Here is an 18,251-nt window from a genome sequence, read left to right on the forward strand (position 1 = left end):
CTCCCGTGGCATATGGAGGTTCCCAGGCTAGGGGTCTCATTGGAGCTGTAGCCACCGGCCTACGCCAGAGCCACAGCAACGCAGGATCCGAGCCGCATCTACAACCTACACCACAGCCTAAGGCAATGCCGGATACTTAACCCACTGAGATAGGGCCAGGGATCGAACCCGAAACCTCATGGTTCCTAGTCAGGTTCGTTAACCACTGCGCCACGACGGGAACTCCTCTTCATTTTTTTTTTTTTTTTTTTTTTTTTTTTTTGTCTTTTTGCTATTTCTTGGGCCGCTCCCGCGGCATATGGAGGTTCCCAGGCTAGGGGTCCAATCAGAGCTGTAGCCACCGGCCTACGCCAGAGCCACAGCAACGTGGGATCCAAGCCGCGTCTGCAACCTACACCACAGCTCACGGCAACGCCGGATCGTTAACCCACTGAGCAAGGGCAGGGACCGAACCCGCAACCTCATGGTTCCTAGTCAGATTCGTTAACCACTGCGCCACGACGGGAACTCCTCCTCTTCATTTTTTTAAGAAGCAAGTCACATTGGATTTAAAGCCCACCTTAGCTTTGAAGCCCACCTTGGCAGAGCTTCCGTGCCTGCCCGCTTGCATCTCTCACAAGTGTCGTGTGTTAATAAATCTATTTCTTGCCTATCAAGAAATAAAATAAAATAAAATAGGGCCCACCTTAATCCAGTTTGACTTCATCTTAGTTTGATTACATATGCAAAGACCCTGTTTCCAAAGAAGGTCGGTCACATTGACAGGTTCTGGGTGGACACGAAGTTTTGGAGGACACTCTTCAAGCCAGTACAGCCTCCCCACCTCGCAGGTTATCTCTCTGCAGCCCTTCCTCATTTGTTTGTCTATTGCAGGGGGTGACAAGCTATGGCCCTAGGCCAAATCTGTTTTTGTAAATAAAGTTTTATTGGAATACAGCAATGCTCCCTCCCCCCTTTTTTTTTTTACATATTTTCTATGGGTGCTTTCAAATACAGTGGCAAAGTTGAATAGTTGCAACAGAGACTTTAAGGTCTCCAAAGCCTAACTGACGCTTTGTAGAGAAATACTGCCCACCTCTTGTCTGTCCTGGCTTCTCTCGTGGGGCAGCCGTAGCCCAAGAAGCATCTGCGGGGAGCTGAGAAGATACAGGGAGCCAAGGAAGGGAGCTTGCCTGAACGGTGCAAAACCGAGGGCAGGCTCCTAATCAACTTGCCGGAGGCCAGCTCCAACAACCAGGTCCAGCAGCCAGGGGTGTATACGTTCTGATGGGAGATGGACAGCGTCGGTGAAAGAAATGGAGACAGTCTCTTTGTCTCTTCTTTCAGGGAGCTGGACTGCTCAAATTTTATTAGCATAAGTGGTTGATTACATAGACAGTTTTTCACTGCAGATTACATCATAGTGTTAAAAGAACACTGGTTTGTTATTAGGCTTTGTTTTTTGATCACATGGTACAGTAGCAATACGTCATGTTTTAAAATCTTTAGCCTAATTAAATTTGGTGAGTACAATTCAAGGACAAACAGGCACGGCATATCATGTGGGAAAGGAGATCCAGCACAAACCATCTCATGGCCAGCCAGTTCTCACAAGCTGAAGAAGTTACAAACACAAAAAAATCCTGTCTTTAGACTAGTGTCTATCTTCAAAGTGTCCTTGGCAGGGAAACAGTGTGAGAACATACAAATCAACTTAGCCGGCTATCACTAAAAGTTTCTAAAATCAAGGACAAAACTCACAGCTGGGTTTCTTTTGATCATGAATAATATGTGTCTAATTTCTATAAACTTCATTAAAATCCTAACTCTAAAGTTTACTGTATTACTAGTTAGTAGATAAACATTATGTTTTAATTAAGTTGGATTTAAATAGGGGAAAGTCCTTCAGGATGAAATTCTTATTATATTATTATTGTAATTTTGTCAAATCACAAATCACCACATGAAAATAAGAATGGGAAATAAGAATAATAAGCAAATAATCAGGAAAGACTGGGGAAAACTGAATAATAAATAAAACAACAGGAAAGACTAGGTCACCCGAGAAACAATCCATGTTCTCCAGCGCAAACATGGAAATTGTTTTCCCAGGAAAGCCCCAATTCTTCCCCATCAACATCAAAATGAGAGCTGTGTAACCTGGGAGGCCTGCTCTCGGCTTGTACTGTACAGGCAGGCTTTCATCCTGACCAGAAGCCCACCTTCGGCAGGTACTGTTCTGGTGAGCTTTCATCCTGTCCCGAGGCCCACCTTCGGCAGGTACCGTTCAGGTGAGCTCCCTTCCTTGGTTAGGAACCCACCTTCAGGTTTTTCTGCCATCAGGCAAGGTCCTTTTTTTTGATTAGGAGGCTGCCCTTGGTTTTTCACCGTTTAGGCAAGCTCCCTTCCTTGGCTCCTTGTGTCTTCTCGGCTCCCCGCAAGCATCCATCCAAGAGGACAAGACTCAGTGTGTAAGAGCTGATGGAGATGCCCCTTGCTGATGCCCTGTTGGCTAAAGCAGGTCACATGGTCAGGCCTAGCATCAGTGTGGGAGGGGCTACCAGGAGTTTGGATCAATGGGGCCACCAAGAAAACAGTCTATTGTGGGGGCAAGTCTGGGAACTAGAGGCTCAGGGAGGAAACTCTTGCCTGTCTAGGGAAGAGATCCCTGCGGCTCAGTAGGTCCCCAGGGTGGTAGCAGTGGATGCAAGAGAAGTGACTGGGGTCCAGAAATATTTGCAAGTAGAGCTGACGTTTTTTGCAGATGGGTTGGATGTAGGCAAAGCACAGAATTATTTATTTTTTCTATGTGACTACTTCCAAAAAGGATCTGAGATGCCTCAAAGTTTGCGATAGAATCAATACATACTAGAAGTTCCTTGGTGGCTCAATTGTCTAAAGATCCAGCTTTTGTCACTACGGCAGCTCAGCTCCCTGCTGTGGCTTGGGTTTGATCCCTGGCTGGGAACTTCTGAATGCTCTGGGCATGGCCAAAAAGAAAAAAATCAATACATACTAAATCAAGACTAGAGGAGTTCCTGTCAGTGGCTCAGCAAAAACGAATCTGACTAGCATCCATGAGGATGCAGGTTCGATCTCTGGCCTTCTATAAACTGAGAGTGTGGCCCTAAAAAGACAAAAATAAAAATATTTTAGAAGATTTGGAAAAGACCATTGATGAGGCTGCTTCCATTAAAGCCAGGTAAGTAAAATTATAACTAATCTCCTTTTCTTTTGTAAAAGTAACATATTTAAACTAGAAATAATGTGAGTTTTAATACACTTGCTTTTCAGTTTTAAAATATTTTTTTCAATGATTTTAAAGTTCTGGAAAAAATCAACTTAAAAATATGTAAAAGCATTTTGAGGGACATACATCTTTTCTCTTGCATCAGGTTCCTATTTTGATATTTTGCTTATTGTGGATTTTTAGTGTTGGGTTTTTTTTTTTTTTGTTTTTTGTTTTTTTTTTTTTTTGTCTTTTTTGCCTTTTCTAGGGCCGCATCTGTGGCATATGGATGTTCCCAGGCTAGGGGTCTAATCAGAGATGTAGCCACCGGCCTACACCACAGCCACAGCAATGCAGGATCTGAGCCGCATCTGCAAACTACACCACAGCTCATGGTAATGCCGGATCCTTAAGGATCCTTAACCCACTGAGCGAGGCCAGGGATCCACCTTTCAACTTTATGGTTCCTAGTTGGATTCGTTTCTACTGTGCCATGACAGGAACTCCAATTTTGGTGTTTTAAAATGTGATTTTTTGGAGTTTGCATCATGGCTCAGTGGTAAACAAATCTGACTAGGTATTATGAGTGAGTTCGATCCCTGGCCTCGCTCAGTGGGTTAAGGATCCGGTGTTGCTGTGAGCTGTGGTGTAGGTCACAGACTCAGCTTGGATCTGGCATGGCTGTGGCTGTGGTGTAGGCCAGCAGCTGTAGCTCTGATTAGACCCCTAGCCTGGGAACCCTCACATGCCGCGAGTGCAGCCCTAGAAAAAGGAAAAAGACGAAAAAAAAAAGCTTTTTTTTTTTTTGTTTTCTTTTTAGGGCCGCACCTGTGGCATATGGAAGTTCCTGGGTTCCACTGCTCCAACAACAGGAAATCCTAAAATATGATTTCTGGAGTTCCCGCTTTGGTGTGATGGGGTAAGAATCCAATTGCAGTGGCTGGGTCATTGCTGAGGCTTGGGTTCGATCCCCCTCCCGGCACAGTGGGTTAAAGGATCCGGCGTTGTGCAGCTGCTGTAGAGGTCACGGCTGTGGCTTGGATTCAGTCCCTGGCCTGGGAACTTCTGTATGCCGTGGGTGTGGCCATAAAAATAAAAAAAAAAAAAAGTAAAATGACATGTGATTTCTCTCGATTCCCAAGGTTTGGGGCATCCTCTTGAATGTTTTACTCATGGTGGGTGCCTCACTTGCCTCACCCTAATTTCCGGTCCAGGGTGAGGTGGCTGCTAATGTTTAAATATTTTATAGAAGACGCCTGTCCAGTGTGAAGCTCAGTTCTGAGTAAGAAGCCCACCCAGGACCTCTCTAGGGAGGTAGGATTCGGGGGTGGAAATGCAGGACCACCCCTCCCCTGCCCCAGAGGACAGCAGACTTAGGGGCTCTTGAGAACCAAACAATAATTACTGAAGGATCATTAGGCAGTCAAGGGTTCAGTCTCCGTGGCTCCAGAATTTAGGATGAGGATGACTGAGAGAAGGTCCAGGGAGGAAGGGAGCTACTCACTCTAAGAAAAAAATAGAAAGGCTCAAGTTTTCCAACATGACAAGCAGTTCCATGGAGTTCCTTTGCGGCTCAGCAGGTTAAGGATCCAATGGTGTCACGGCTGCAGCTCGGGTCCCTGCTGTAGCACAGACTCGATCCCTGGCCTGAGAACTTCCATGTGCCTCGGGTGTGGCCAAAAGGGAAAAAAAAAAAAAGAAAAATAACAAAAGCAAAATGACTCACAGTTCCTGCCACCGGAGTTGTACAGGGAGATTCTGGGGTTTGCAATTTTTCCTTTTGTGCCAAAGCGTTTTGTGCCATGTATATCTATATTTAAGGTGAATTAAAATTAATTTATTTTCAACCTTTTTGAGATTTTAAAAATGTCTTTACATCATTTGTGAAACTTTGGGATTCAGAAAAAGAAAAATGAAAACCCCAAGGCTGATCTCAATTAAAAAAAACCAAAAAGGCACAATATAAAAACCATTAAAAAAAAAAAAAAAAAAAAAGGTAAAAACACAAGAAAACCAAAGCTGAGAATTAACATTCCAGGCTCCTGCCTCTTATTCCGTTCATCACAAAGAGATTTTTGGATCTAGGAAAGACAAAGATGATTCAGCAAAAACAAAGATGCTTCTGTTACTTTTCAATTAAAGGCTGCCCCATTTGGCCGCCATCCCAGGCCTTGCTAATGCGAGGATTATATGCAAGGATTCCTGGCGGAAGAGGGCCCGTGGCGGGCGGGTGCAGAGGTCCCTCTTTGGTCCCATCCTAATGGTGGGCTCACCCTGGACAGAGAGTTTACTCCTCCTGCAGATCCACAGGGAACAGCTCCACAGGCAGGAGCTTACCTCTTGGCAGGGCTACTTCTACTGTGAGCTTAATTTATTCTCACTCCTTAGAAGAGTCAACACGCTATGTCCCCCTTACTGCAAAGCACAGTTTCCTAAACTGGGCAGGAGTCCCATGAACGAGGTGTTAGAAGTCCAAGGAGTGTCCCCAGCTGTGTGCAAATGTGGTAAGTCTCTGCCATTTCCTGTGCCCTACGGGCTCTGCTTTAAATCCCTGAAGGGGGAGTTCCTGCTGTGGCTCAGCAGGTTAAGGATCTAACTAGTACCCATGAGGATGCAGATTTGATCCCTGTGTTGCTGGCAGCTGCAGCTCCAATTCCACCTCTAGCCTGGGAACTTCCATACGCTGAAGGTGCAGCCCTAATAAGAAAAAAAAAATTCCTGAAGGGGTCTATGGCCCCCAAAGATCAAGAACCGCCACCCTAGACCCCTAGCCTGGGAATCTCCACATGCTGCAGGTGCGGCCCTAGAAAAGACAAAAAAAAAAAAAAAAAAAAAAAAAGAAGAAAAATCAAAGACATCAGTTTCTATCCACCACCTTGGTAGTTTTTAACCTTTTTTAACCTTCTTTTGAAAAGGTTTTTTTTTGTTTTTTTTTGTTTTTTTTGGTTTGTTTTTTGCATTTTAGGGCCGCACATGCAGCATATGGAAGTTCCCAGGCTAGGGGTTGGTTGAATCAGAGCTGCAGCTGCCAGCCTGCACCACAGCTACAGCAATGCCAGACCTTCACCACAGCTCCTGGCAATGCTGGATCTTTAACCCATTGAGCAAGGCCAGGTCTTCAGGGATACCAGTCAGGTTCGTTACCAATGAGCCACAATGGGAACTCCTGGAAAGGGTTTATATTAGCTTTGAATTTGGGGCTCTTGCCCAGTAAATAAAGTACATTTATGTGCAGATTCATGCAGAGTTTGGGGTTGTTCTTAGACCAAGTAGGGGAGAGAGCACCCCATTCTCGTTTGCTTTTACAGAGGAGCTATTCAGAAAAGCTTCACTTGTAGGTTTGCTCATTAAATACCTTCCACCCACTAGCCCGGTGCTGGGGACGCCCCATGTGAGTCAGACACAGTTCCTGCCTTCAAGGCTCCTGGGCTGGCTGAGTGGACAGACGCCTACACAGCTGTGATGCAAAGCAAATCTTGGAGGGGCCAGAATACACGCCACTGTGGCATGAAAATTATTTTGAGCTGAAGGCATTTGAGAACAGGATTTTTTTTTTTCTTCTGATCTTCCTTATCTGCTCCAAAAGCAGAACTTCCCCCCAAAACTCAAATTTTCATAAGTTTCTTCCTTGGGGGCAATGAGGGAAAACGGATTTTTATAAAAAGATATTGTCACAAAACTGACTATATATATATTATATATTACTGACTATATATGTATATATATTCGTTAACCACTGACCCATGACGGGAACTCCCCTACTTGCTTTCTAAAGCAACGAAAGTGGAGTTCCCATCGTGGCGCAGTGGAAACAAATCCGACTAGGAACCATGAGCTTGCAGGTTCGATCCCTGGCCTTGCTCAGTGGGTTAAGGATCCGGCGTTGCCGTGAGCTGTGGTGTAGGTGGCAGACGCGGCTCGGATCCCACATTGCTGTGGCTGTGCTGTAGGGCAGTGGCTACAGCTCCAATTTGAGCCCTAGCCTGCGAACCTCCATATGCCTTGGGTGCAGCCCTCAAAAGACAAATAAAATAAGTACTGTATGCTGGTTATAAAAAATTTCAAAACAAATATATTCCTTCCTTTTCCTTTGTGTTTTGTTTCCCACTGTGAACAGTCTGGTGGCTAAGCCTCCAGATTTCTTCTATGCATATTCCAGGAAACATGTGTATATTTATACATTATGAATATGATCACTGAAACTGCCCACCTTGGCCAGATGCCATAATAACTGCTTACCCAAGTGGTCCCACAGCAGGAGGCCCTGGTGATGAACGTGGGGCTGCCCTGAAGACTAACCGGGAGAATCTGGGAGGGGCCCGTAGGATGGAGGAGATGACAAACCCCCCAGAATCCTTGGTGCTGGAGTCCATTTTGGCCCAGAGGTGCACCATCAGCATGGACCCTGAGTTAGACCAAGTTTGGGCCGAACAAGATGACGGGCCAGAGACAACCAGACACTAACCCCATTCCCATAAGACCTAGACTGTGAGCCGCTGGCAGAGCAGTTCTCCTGGGTCCCCTCACCTGCTGCTCTCTGCTCAGGTGCCCTCACCTCAACGTGAGGTCTTTGCCTTTGTCAGCAAGGGTGTCTCCTTGGACAGTTCATTTCTGTGTGATAGACAAGAGTCCAGGCTCAGGCCCTGGAAGGGGGCCCCCTTCCTGCAACACGTATGGAGATGACCACATACTTTATTTTTATTTTTTATTTATTTTTTTGGTTTTTGTTTTTGTCTTTTTGCCTTTTCTAGGGTCGCACCTGTGGCATATGGAGGTTCCCAGGCTAGGGGTCTAATCGGAGCTGTAGCCACCGGTCTGCACCACAGCCACAGCAACGCCAGATCCGAGCTGCATCTGCAACCTACACCACAGCTCACGGCAACGCCGGATCCTTAACCCACTGAGCGAGGCCAGGGATCGAACCCGCCACCTCATGGTTCCTAGTCGGATTCGTTAACCACTGAGCCACCACGGGAACTCCGATCACATACTTTAAAAAAGCTAAAATGGGACTTCCAATGCAAACTATGGCCTTTGGAATGGATCAGCAATGAGGTCCTGCTGTACAGCACCGGGAACTATATCTAGTCACTTATGATGGAGCAGGATGGAGGATAATGTGAGAAAAAGAATGTATATATGTATGTGTGACCAGATTACCTTGCTGTACAGCAGAAAATTGACAGGCCACTGTAAACCAACTATAATGAAAAAAATTAAAATCGTTAAAATAAGTAAATAAATTAAAAAAATGGGCATTTCCCTTGTGGCTCAGCAGGTTAAGGACCCAGTGTTGTCTCTGTGAGGATGTGGGTTCCATCCCTGGCTTCCCTCAGTGGGGTAAGGATCCGGTGTTGCTGCAAGCTGAGGTGTGGGTCACAGATGAGGCTTGAATCTGGTGTTGCTGTGGCTGTGGTGTAGGCCTCAGCTGCAGCTCTGATTAGACATAAGTTGAAGGTGTTGTAAACAAAACCATACAGAAAAAACTATAACAGCCTAAAATGGAATGAGGGTCCATACATGTTGCAATCTGCTCTCCTCCTCACACTGTTACATCCTGTTTATCGTGCCAAGAACACCTGCAGTTCATCTGTCCCTGTGCTTCCCAAAGGCCGCCTTGAATGGCATTGTTTAAATATCACTTAGTCTGTTCTCCATGTCCATGCATTTCTTTTCTGTGGAAAGGTTCATGTGTGCTGCATGTTAGATTCCAGATATAGGTGATATCGGTGGTTGCCGAGGGGGAGGGGGAGGGGGGGAGAGACTGGGAATCTGGGATGAATAGACGAAAACTGTAGCATTTGGAGTGGATCAGCAACGAGGTCCTGCTGTGTAGCACTGGGGACTGTATCTAGTCACTTCTGATGGAGCAGGATAATCGGAGAAAAGAGAATGTACATGTGTATGTGTGACTGGGTCCCCTTGCTGTACAGCAGAAAATTGACAGAACACTGTAAACCAGCTATAATGGAAAAAATAAAAATCATTATCCTGTCATGGCTCAGCGGTTAACGAACCCAACTAGCATTCACGAGGATGCGGGTTCGATCCCTGGCCTTGCTCAGGGGGTTAAGGATCTGGCGTTGCCGTGAGCTTCGGTGTAGGTCGCAGACGTGGCTCGGATCCCGAGTTTCTGTGGCTGAGGCATAGGCTGGAGGCTACAGCTCCGATTGGACCCCTGACCTGGGAATCTCCATATGCTGTTTGTACGGCCCTAAAAAGACAAAAAGACAAAATAAATAAATAAGTAAAATAAATATCACTTAGGACTTAGTGTCTCGCTGATGGATATTTAGGTTCTTCCCAAATTATCCTTCTTATGTGTAGGGCTGCAGCAAACATCCTGAGCCCGCAAAGTGTTTCTGTAGGGCAGATTTCTCGAATCGGAACGGCTATGTCAAATGGTATGAATACATAACGTTTTCGTAGATGTTGTTAAAGTGACCATACCAATCAACACTGCCAGCACAAGCGAGCTCATGTGTCCGTGTCTTTCCTAACACTGGCTAATATCAATATTTTAATTTTGGCCAGTCTGTGAGATAGAGAGCATTGTGTTTGAGTGTTGCCTCAGTTGAGCTGCTTTTTATTTATTTGTTTGCTTTTTAGGGTGGAACCTGAATCACACAGAAGTTCCCAGGCTAGGGATTGAATTGGAGCTACAGCTGCCGGCCTACACCACAGCCACAGCAACACCAGATCTGAGCTGCGTCTGCGACCTACACCACAGCTCATGGCAATGCCAGATCCTTAACCCACTGATCGAGGTCAGGGATCGAGCCCAAATCCTCATGGATACTAGTAGGATGTGTTTCTGCTGCGCCACAACGGCAACTCTGGAGCTGCTTTTTATGTGTACTCTTTAGCCCTTCTAGTTCTCTGAGCAGAAAGGGGCGGGGGGAGAAATTTGAAAAACTTTTTTCCTTTGCTTTCACCCAAGCCAGCAGTTCTGTCTCAAGGGCAGCCTTCCCTGTTGTAGGCGGAGAGTGTCTTTTGCACCTTGGGTGAGATGAATTCAAAATGTAAAATACCTCAGTAGGAAGTTGAGATCATCTCACTTAAAAGTAAAATAAAGCCAGTTCCCATCGTGGTGCAGTGGAAACAATCCGACTAGGAACCATGAGGTTGCAGGTTCAGTCCCTGGCCTCGCTCAGTGGGTTAAGGATTCGGTGTTGCCATGAGCTGTGGTGTAGGTCACAGTGGAGGCTTGGATTCTGTGTTGCCGTGGCTGTGGCATAGGCTGGCAGCTACAGCTCCAATGAGCCCCCTAGCCTGGGAACCTCCATATGCCTTGGGTGCGGCCCTAAAAAGACAAAAAAAAAAAAAAAAAAAAAGGTAAAATAAAGCCAACTCCAAAACAAAAAGCAAGGGCCACCACACCACTAGATTACCAGCAGTTGCCACTATTCAACCCACATGCATTTTTAGAATAAGCGAGAATAATATGTATATTTCACACTGCAAAAAATATTATCAAGGTGTTCTCTTGCGGTGCAGCAGGTTAAGGATCCAGCGTTGTCATGGCTGTGGCAGGGTTCCATCCCTGGCCTGGGAACATCCACAAGCTGCCGATGCAGGCCACCCCCAAAATATCATCAAGCCATCTATTAAGCCTATCCTTAAACCTTTAAGCTTGCATCTCTAAAATTAGCTACCAGTGGAGGGAGAGGCCACTGTCCCTTGTAAGCCGCAGGACAAGTAGAATTAGTGGCAAAACCTGGTGAGATCTCAGTAAATGTTTATTGCCTGGTATTACATGAAAAGAAATTCCTTTGTTTTCGAAAAGCAGTCTGAAGGTTGTGAACCATGGTCAGAGGAAAGGAACAAAGCAGGAATATTACTATGCAGAGTCACAAGGAGACATAACCTTTTAAAAATAGCCCTTTTCTGTGACCTAGGCCCCAGGTACAGCTCCGATTTGACGCTCTAGCCTGGGAACGTCCATGTGCCCCAGGTGCAGCCGTAGAAAGAAAAAATTAAATAAATAAATAAAAACAGTCCTTTTCCTTTACAGAAATTTGGAGAAGACAGATGAGTGAAAAGAAGCAAAATGCCCACTCACCATCCCATAAACGATCCTATTAACAATTTGGAGGCTGCCCCCCCCCTTAACACAGCTGTATTGATACAGAATGCACAAAATAGAGAATTCACTCATTTGAAGTATTTGATTGCGTCTTTTCCCCCAGTATCTTCACAGGGTTGTGCAGTCATTGCCATAATCTAATTTTAGAATATTTTTGGTCCTCCTTTAAAGAAACCCCCACCGTTGGGAGTTCCCGTCGTGGCGCAGTGGTTAACGAATCCAACTAGGAACCATGAGGTTGCGGGTTTGGTCCCCGCCCTTGCTCAGTGGGTTAACGATCCGGGGTTACCGTGAGCTGTGGTGTAGGTCGCAGACGCGGCTTGGATCCCGAGTTGCTGTGGCTCTGGCGTAGGCGAGTGGCTACAGCTCCGATTCGACCCCTAGCCTGGGAACCTCCATATGCCGAGGGAGCGGCCCAAAGAAATAGCAAAAAGACAAAAAAAAAAAAAAAAAAAGAAAAAAAAAAAAGAAACCCCCACCCAGTAGCAGGTAATTCCCATTTTCTCCCACCCTAAACAACCCCTAATCTAGTCTCTGACAAAATTGCCTATTCTCGATGTCTCACACGTGTTGCATCATACAATATATGACATTTTTTTGTCTGACGTCTCTCATTTACCATAATCTTTTCAAAGTTCATCCCTGTTGTAGGATACCTCCATGCCTCATTTCTTTTTATTTTTTTATTTTCTCTTCGGGGCCACACCTGAAGCATAGGGACGAGCCCAGGCTAGGGGCCAAATCGAAGCTGCAGCTGCCAGCCTACAGCACAGACCCAGCAACACCAGATCTGAACCACGTCTGGGACCGACACCACTGGATCCTTAACTCACTGATCAAGGCCAGGGATTGAACCTGCGTCCTCATGGATACCAGTCGGGTTCACTACTGTTGAGCCACGTTGGGAACTCCCCTTGCTTCATTTCCTTTTATTGCCAAATAATAATCTACTGTAGGAACAGACAACCTTTTTTTCTCTGCTTAACAGTTGGTAGATATTTGGGTTGTTTCCTCTTTTTGGCTGTTGTGAATAATGCTTCTATGATGTTCATGTACATGTTTCTGTGTGGACTATTTTTTTTTTTTTTTTTTTTGGTCTTTTTGCTATTTCTTAGGCCGCTCCTGCAGCATATGGAGGTTCCCAGACTAGGGGTTGAATCAGAGCTGTAGCCGCTGGCCTACACCAGAGCCACAGCAACGCCAGATCTGAGCTGCGTCTGCAACCTACACCACAGCTCACGGTAACCCCGGATCGTTAACCCACTGAGCAAGGGCAGGGACCGAACCCACAACCTCATGGTTCCCAGTTGGATTCGTTAACCACTGCGCCACAACGGGAACTCCTGTGTGGACATGTTTTCATTTCTCTTGGTGTAAACACAGAAGTGAAATTCTTAGGCTATTTTCATCCTTTTTCCTTTGCTAACATATTGATATAGGGGGATATTTCTTCCCCTACAAATGGACTCATTTTGTTTTTTTGTTTTTTCCTGGGTTTTTGGCTTTGCCCAACGCATGTGTAGGTTCCTGGGCCAGGGATCTAATACTCGCCTCAGTAGTGACCTGAGACACAGCAGTGACAACTTGGGATCCTTAACACGCTGTGCCGCAAGGGAACACCCAAATGGACTCCTTTTGAATATACTAAGTAGCTTGCTTTTATTTGTTTTACACTTAAAAATATGCTCTGAAACATCTTTTCCTGTCATTAAGTATGCTTAACCTATAATCTCAAAAGCAAATTAGTATTTGGGGAAAAATACAGCCTATGTCTGGAAAATAATATTTAGGTGGTGGAATTGCAGGCAGTTCCCCAGAGGCCCCCACCCCAAACTTTCCTGGTATTATTTTATTTTATTATTTTATTTTTGCTTTTTAGGGCCACACCTGCAGCATATGGAGGTTCCCAGGCTAGGGGTGGAATTGGAACTACAGCTGCCAGCCTATGCCACAGTCACAGCAACACAGGATCTAAGCCACGTCTGCAACCTACACTACAGCTCATGGCAATGCTGGATCCTTAACCCACTGAGCAAGGCCAGGGATGGAACCTGCATCCTCATGGATGCTAGTCAGGTTCCTTAACCACTGAGCCATAATGGGAACTCCATTCCCTGTGTTATTTTAATAATAAAGCCAAACAAAACACAAATCGTCTGTGTTTGTGGAGTGATGCATAATTTTTAAATATTAATTAATCATTCATAAGGAATAATGAGAATTCCTTACTGTGGGGCGTTTGGAACACTTATGACCTCTGATGGCTTCTGCCTCAGATTTCTTCCCCAACAATGGCCCTGCAGGAGCAAGAGGGGCCCTTTGTTCTGCAGGGAACTGTGACCTGGAGATTGGCACCTGCCATCTGCCTCTACATGGATTGAATCATGAGCCGCTGCAGCTGCCGACCCCTACACGCCCTGCAAGGAGCTCAGGGTGCAGACCAGGAGGGAAGCCCTCTGTGCTCTGGGAGAACTGGCAGAACAAGTCTTCAGTTAGTTAGATATTTTCAGGACGAGATTTTATGAGCCCAATTCTTGCATCTCCTCATATCTAGAAAATCATTAACATCCTTCCTGGTGATGTCTGCTCCTCATGATTGGCAGTGACTGTAGCAGGGCAGGACCCCGGGAGGCCCTCCCCAGAGCGGACCCCCCTCACCCCCAACTCGTGTCATCCACCTGCCTTTCTATCTATAGAAAAACTTTAGTCCGAGAACCAATTTATTATTTTTTTCTTTTCTTTTCTTTTTTTTTTTTTTTTTGTGTGTGTCTTTTTGCCTTTTCTAGGGCCGCTCCCATGGCATATGGAGGTTCCCAGGCTAGGGGTCTAATCGGAGCCGCAGCCGCCAGCCTACACCACAGCCACAGCAATGCGGGATCCTTAACCCACTGAGCAAGGCCAGGGATCGATCCTGCATCCTCATGGTTCCTAGTCGGATTCGTTAACCACTGCACCACAATGGGAACTCCCTGAGAACCGATTTAATCAGAGAAGTGAGACAATACAGACAAAATGGCAAACAGCAGTAGTAATTCAGCCCCTCAGCAAAGTCTAGGACCTTCAGGTCTTCGAAGACCATAGCTGATGTCCTGAGCCTGGTCCTTGAAGCTGTTTGGCAGATGCGGAAGCCCTCACGGGTGGAAGAGGTCAACTGTGTGCTGCCCAGAAGCATGAGGACCCCAGGCCAGTTGGAACCAGAAGACTGATGACGCTGACTCCCGGTCACCTCACTGCCCACCAAGCAGAAGACTCTCCGGGAGCTGATCATGTCCTGCTCCTCCACGCAATGAGACTCCTCGCGACCCACGCCAAGGGGGGTGGGGGCACAGTCCTTGAGGCTGTAGCCTGCTGTGTTCCCTCTTTGCCTGGCAATTACAGCTGTTTTTTCTGTTTCCTCCAACTCTGTCTCTGCGTTTCTATTTGGCATCGATGTGCAGAGGGAGCCGATGTTTCTGCAACATGCCCGTCAGGAGGCGAGCAGCAAACTTCTGGAAAATGTGTGTGTGGTGGCACGTACCACCCCCTTCACCCAAATCACGCATACCCTGACCTTCCCCTCACTTCTCTCCTTGGAGCAGTGTTTCAGAGCCGTCTGAAATGCTGGCTCCCGGGCCGTTGTCCTCATCTTGCTCCAAATAAAACAACGCTCAACTGTTAAGTTGTGCATGTTTTTATATTTATTTGTTTATTTCTCTTTTTAGGGCTGCAACCGCGGCATATGGAAGCTCAAAGGCTAGGGGTGAATCAGAGCTGCACCTGCCGGCCTATACCACAGCCACAGCAATGTGGGATCCGAGCCGTGTCTCCAACTTACATCACAGCTTATGGCAACGCTGGATCCTTAACCCGCTGAGTGAGGCCAGGGATGGAACCCGCAGCCTTATGGATACTAGGTACCGCGACAGGAGCTCCCAAGTTGTGCATATTTTAAAATTGACAGAGTGGTTTATTGTGCGGCTAGCAGGGGCCAGGAGTCCTCTGGGCTTCCTGTCCTCAGTTCTGTGTGACCCTCTGACCTTCCAAGTATTCCGAGAGCTGTAAACTGGTAACAGCAGACCTCTTGAGGAAGACTTCAGGGATTTTTCAATTTAATTTTTCTTTTTTTTAACTGTGCCCATGGCATGTGGACTTTTCCCAGCCAGGGAGCAAAACTGCTCCACAGCTATGACCCAATCGCAGTGACAATGCCAGATGCTTAATTTGCTAGGCCACCAGGGAACTCCTTAATTCAATTTCTTTCTTTTTCTCTTTAGGGCCACACCTGTGGCACATGGAGGTTCCCAGCCTAGGGGCTGAATCGGAGCTGTAGCCATCAGCCCACGCCAGAGCCACAGTAACACCAGGTCCAAGCCACATCTGTGACCTACACCACAGCTCATGGCAATGCAGGATCCTTAACCCACTAAGCGAGGCTAGGGATTGAACCCACAACCTCATGGTTCCTAGTCGGGTTTGTTTCTGCTGTGCCATGATGGGAACTCCTCAGCTCCTCTTTGAAGTGTCTGGTGCATATTTCCTAAGTTTTACAAATGTGAAAACCCCTCTTCCCACTGGACGAGGTTAATGGCTGGAGCTTGCAGCCCCCCGGGACGCCACCCTCTTACCTCACCGCCAGCAGATCTGAGAATCGTGCACCTGTTGGTCACTTCTCCTGGGACCCCCACCCCTCACCTGGCCTTTAAAAATGCTTTAGAAGCCCACCCTCCCAGTGTATCCATGACACCACTATAGACAAAATTGCTAAGTAACAAGGACCTACTGAATCTACTCATTACTCTATAAAGCCTACATGGGGAAAGAAAAAGACTGTAAATAAATAAATATAATTATAAGTGTATAAGCAAATATAAATATAAATATATATGATTCACTTTCCTGTACACCTGAAATTAACACAACACTGTAAATCCGATAACATTTTTTATTTTTTAAATTAATTAATTTATGCTTTTGTCCTTTGTCTTTTTTAGGGCCACACCCGTGGCATATGGAGGTTCCCAGGCTAGGGGTTGAATTGGAGCTGCAGCTGCCGGCCTACACCACAGTCACAACAACGACTGATCCAAGCAGCTTCTGCGACCTACCCCACAGCTCATGGCAACGCCGGATCCTTAACCCGCTGATTGAGGCCAGGGATGGAACCCAGATCCTCATTGATACTAGTCGGGTTTGTTAACCACTGAGCTGTGTGCTGTGACAAGGACTCCAAATTTTCAAAAAATAAAAATGAATAGGAATTCCCGTCGTGGCTCAGCGGAAAGTGTACGTTGCGGATGTAGCTCGGATCCCACGTTGCTGTGGCTGTGGTGTAGGCCGGCAGCTGTAGCTCTGATTCGACCCCTAGCCTGGGAACCTTCACGTGCTGTGTGTGCGGCCCTAAAAGGCGAATAAAATAAAACAAAACAAAATAAAATAAAGTAAAAATGAATAAATACAAAGTAAGAACTGAAAAAAATGTTTTACAAAACCCCTTCAGGGTATTTTTGGGCAGAAGCCCCCATCTCCTTGAACCGTCAGCCGTAAAACTTTGCTCCAAACTTTTGGTTTGTTTGGCCTGACTATGCGTCAGGCTCAAGAACTTGTGCGGACACTGGCAGTGGTTTCAGGCAGTTCCTTCAGTGAAGAGACCGTTTTAGAGCTGGATAAGAATCATGACAACGGCCCAGGACAGGCAGGAACAGGTAAGATGAGGATTTTGAAATAAGACAAGATTCAAAGAATCTTAGGGTGCAGACTGTTGGTTCTTTCTTTCTTTTTTTTTTTTTTTCCTTTTTACGTCCACGCCTCCGGTGTATGGAAGTTTCCTGGGTAGGGGTCAAAACAGAGTTGCCGCTGAGACCTTCGCCACGGCCACTGTCACAGGAACAACAGATCTGAGCCAACTTATGCTTATGCCTCGTGGCAAAGCTAGATCCCTAATCCACCGAGCAAGGTCAAGATCGAATCCACATCCTCATGGAAACTATGTTGGATTCTTTTTTTTTTCTTTTAATTTTTTAAAATTGTTATTTCTCCAATACAATTTTTTTTTCTACTGTACAGCATGGTGACCCAGTTACACATACATGTATACATTCTTTTTTCTCCCATTATCATGCTCCATCATAAGTGACTACACATAATTCTCAGTGCTGCACAGCAGGATCTTATTGCTAATCCATTCCAAAAGCAATAGTTTGCATCTATTAACCTCAAACTCCCAATCCATCCTACTCCCTCCCCTTCCCCTTTGGCAACCACAAGTCTATTCTCCAAGTCCATGAGTTTCTTTTCTGTGGAAAGATTCATTTGTGCCGTATATTAGATTCCAGATATAAGTGATATCATATGGTATTTGTCTTTCTCTTTCTGACTTACTTCACTCAGTATGAGAGTCTCTAGTTCCATCCATGTTGCATGTGGCATTATTTTGTTCTTTTTTACGACTGAGTAGTATTCCATTGTGGATTAACCCATCTATGTTGGGTTCTTAATCCACTGAGCCACAATGGGGACTCTGTGTGGATGTGTCCACTGAAGAGAAGATGGGTCCCTCAGTGAGCTGTTGTGACGATTGAACCTAGGGCTCTAGAAGTACAAACACATGCCCAGAAGACAGGGGAAGGGCAAGGTCACCTTAACACAGACGGTCGGGTCTGGTTCTCAGCTGAATGTCAGCGAAGATGGATTCTGTTCCCAAAACCAAAGCCTGGACTGGAGAGAAAAGAGCTCTGTACGAAGCTCTTTAGGAGTTCCCGTACAGCACAGCCGAAACAGATCCGACTAGGAACCATGAGGTTGCCCGTTCGATCCCTGGCCTCGCTCAGTGGGTTAAGGACCCGGCATTGCCCTGAGCTGTGGTGTAGGTTGCAGACTCAGCTTGGATCTGGTGTTGCTGTGGCTGTGGTGTAGCCTGGCACCTGTAGCTCCAATTAGCCCCCTAGCCTGGGAACCTCCATATGCCATGGGTGTGGTCCT

Source organism: Sus scrofa, chromosome 6 (genome assembly GCF_000003025.6).
Source record: "Sus scrofa isolate TJ Tabasco breed Duroc chromosome 6, Sscrofa11.1, whole genome shotgun sequence".
Classification (NCBI taxonomy): domain Eukaryota; kingdom Metazoa; phylum Chordata; class Mammalia; order Artiodactyla; family Suidae; genus Sus; species Sus scrofa.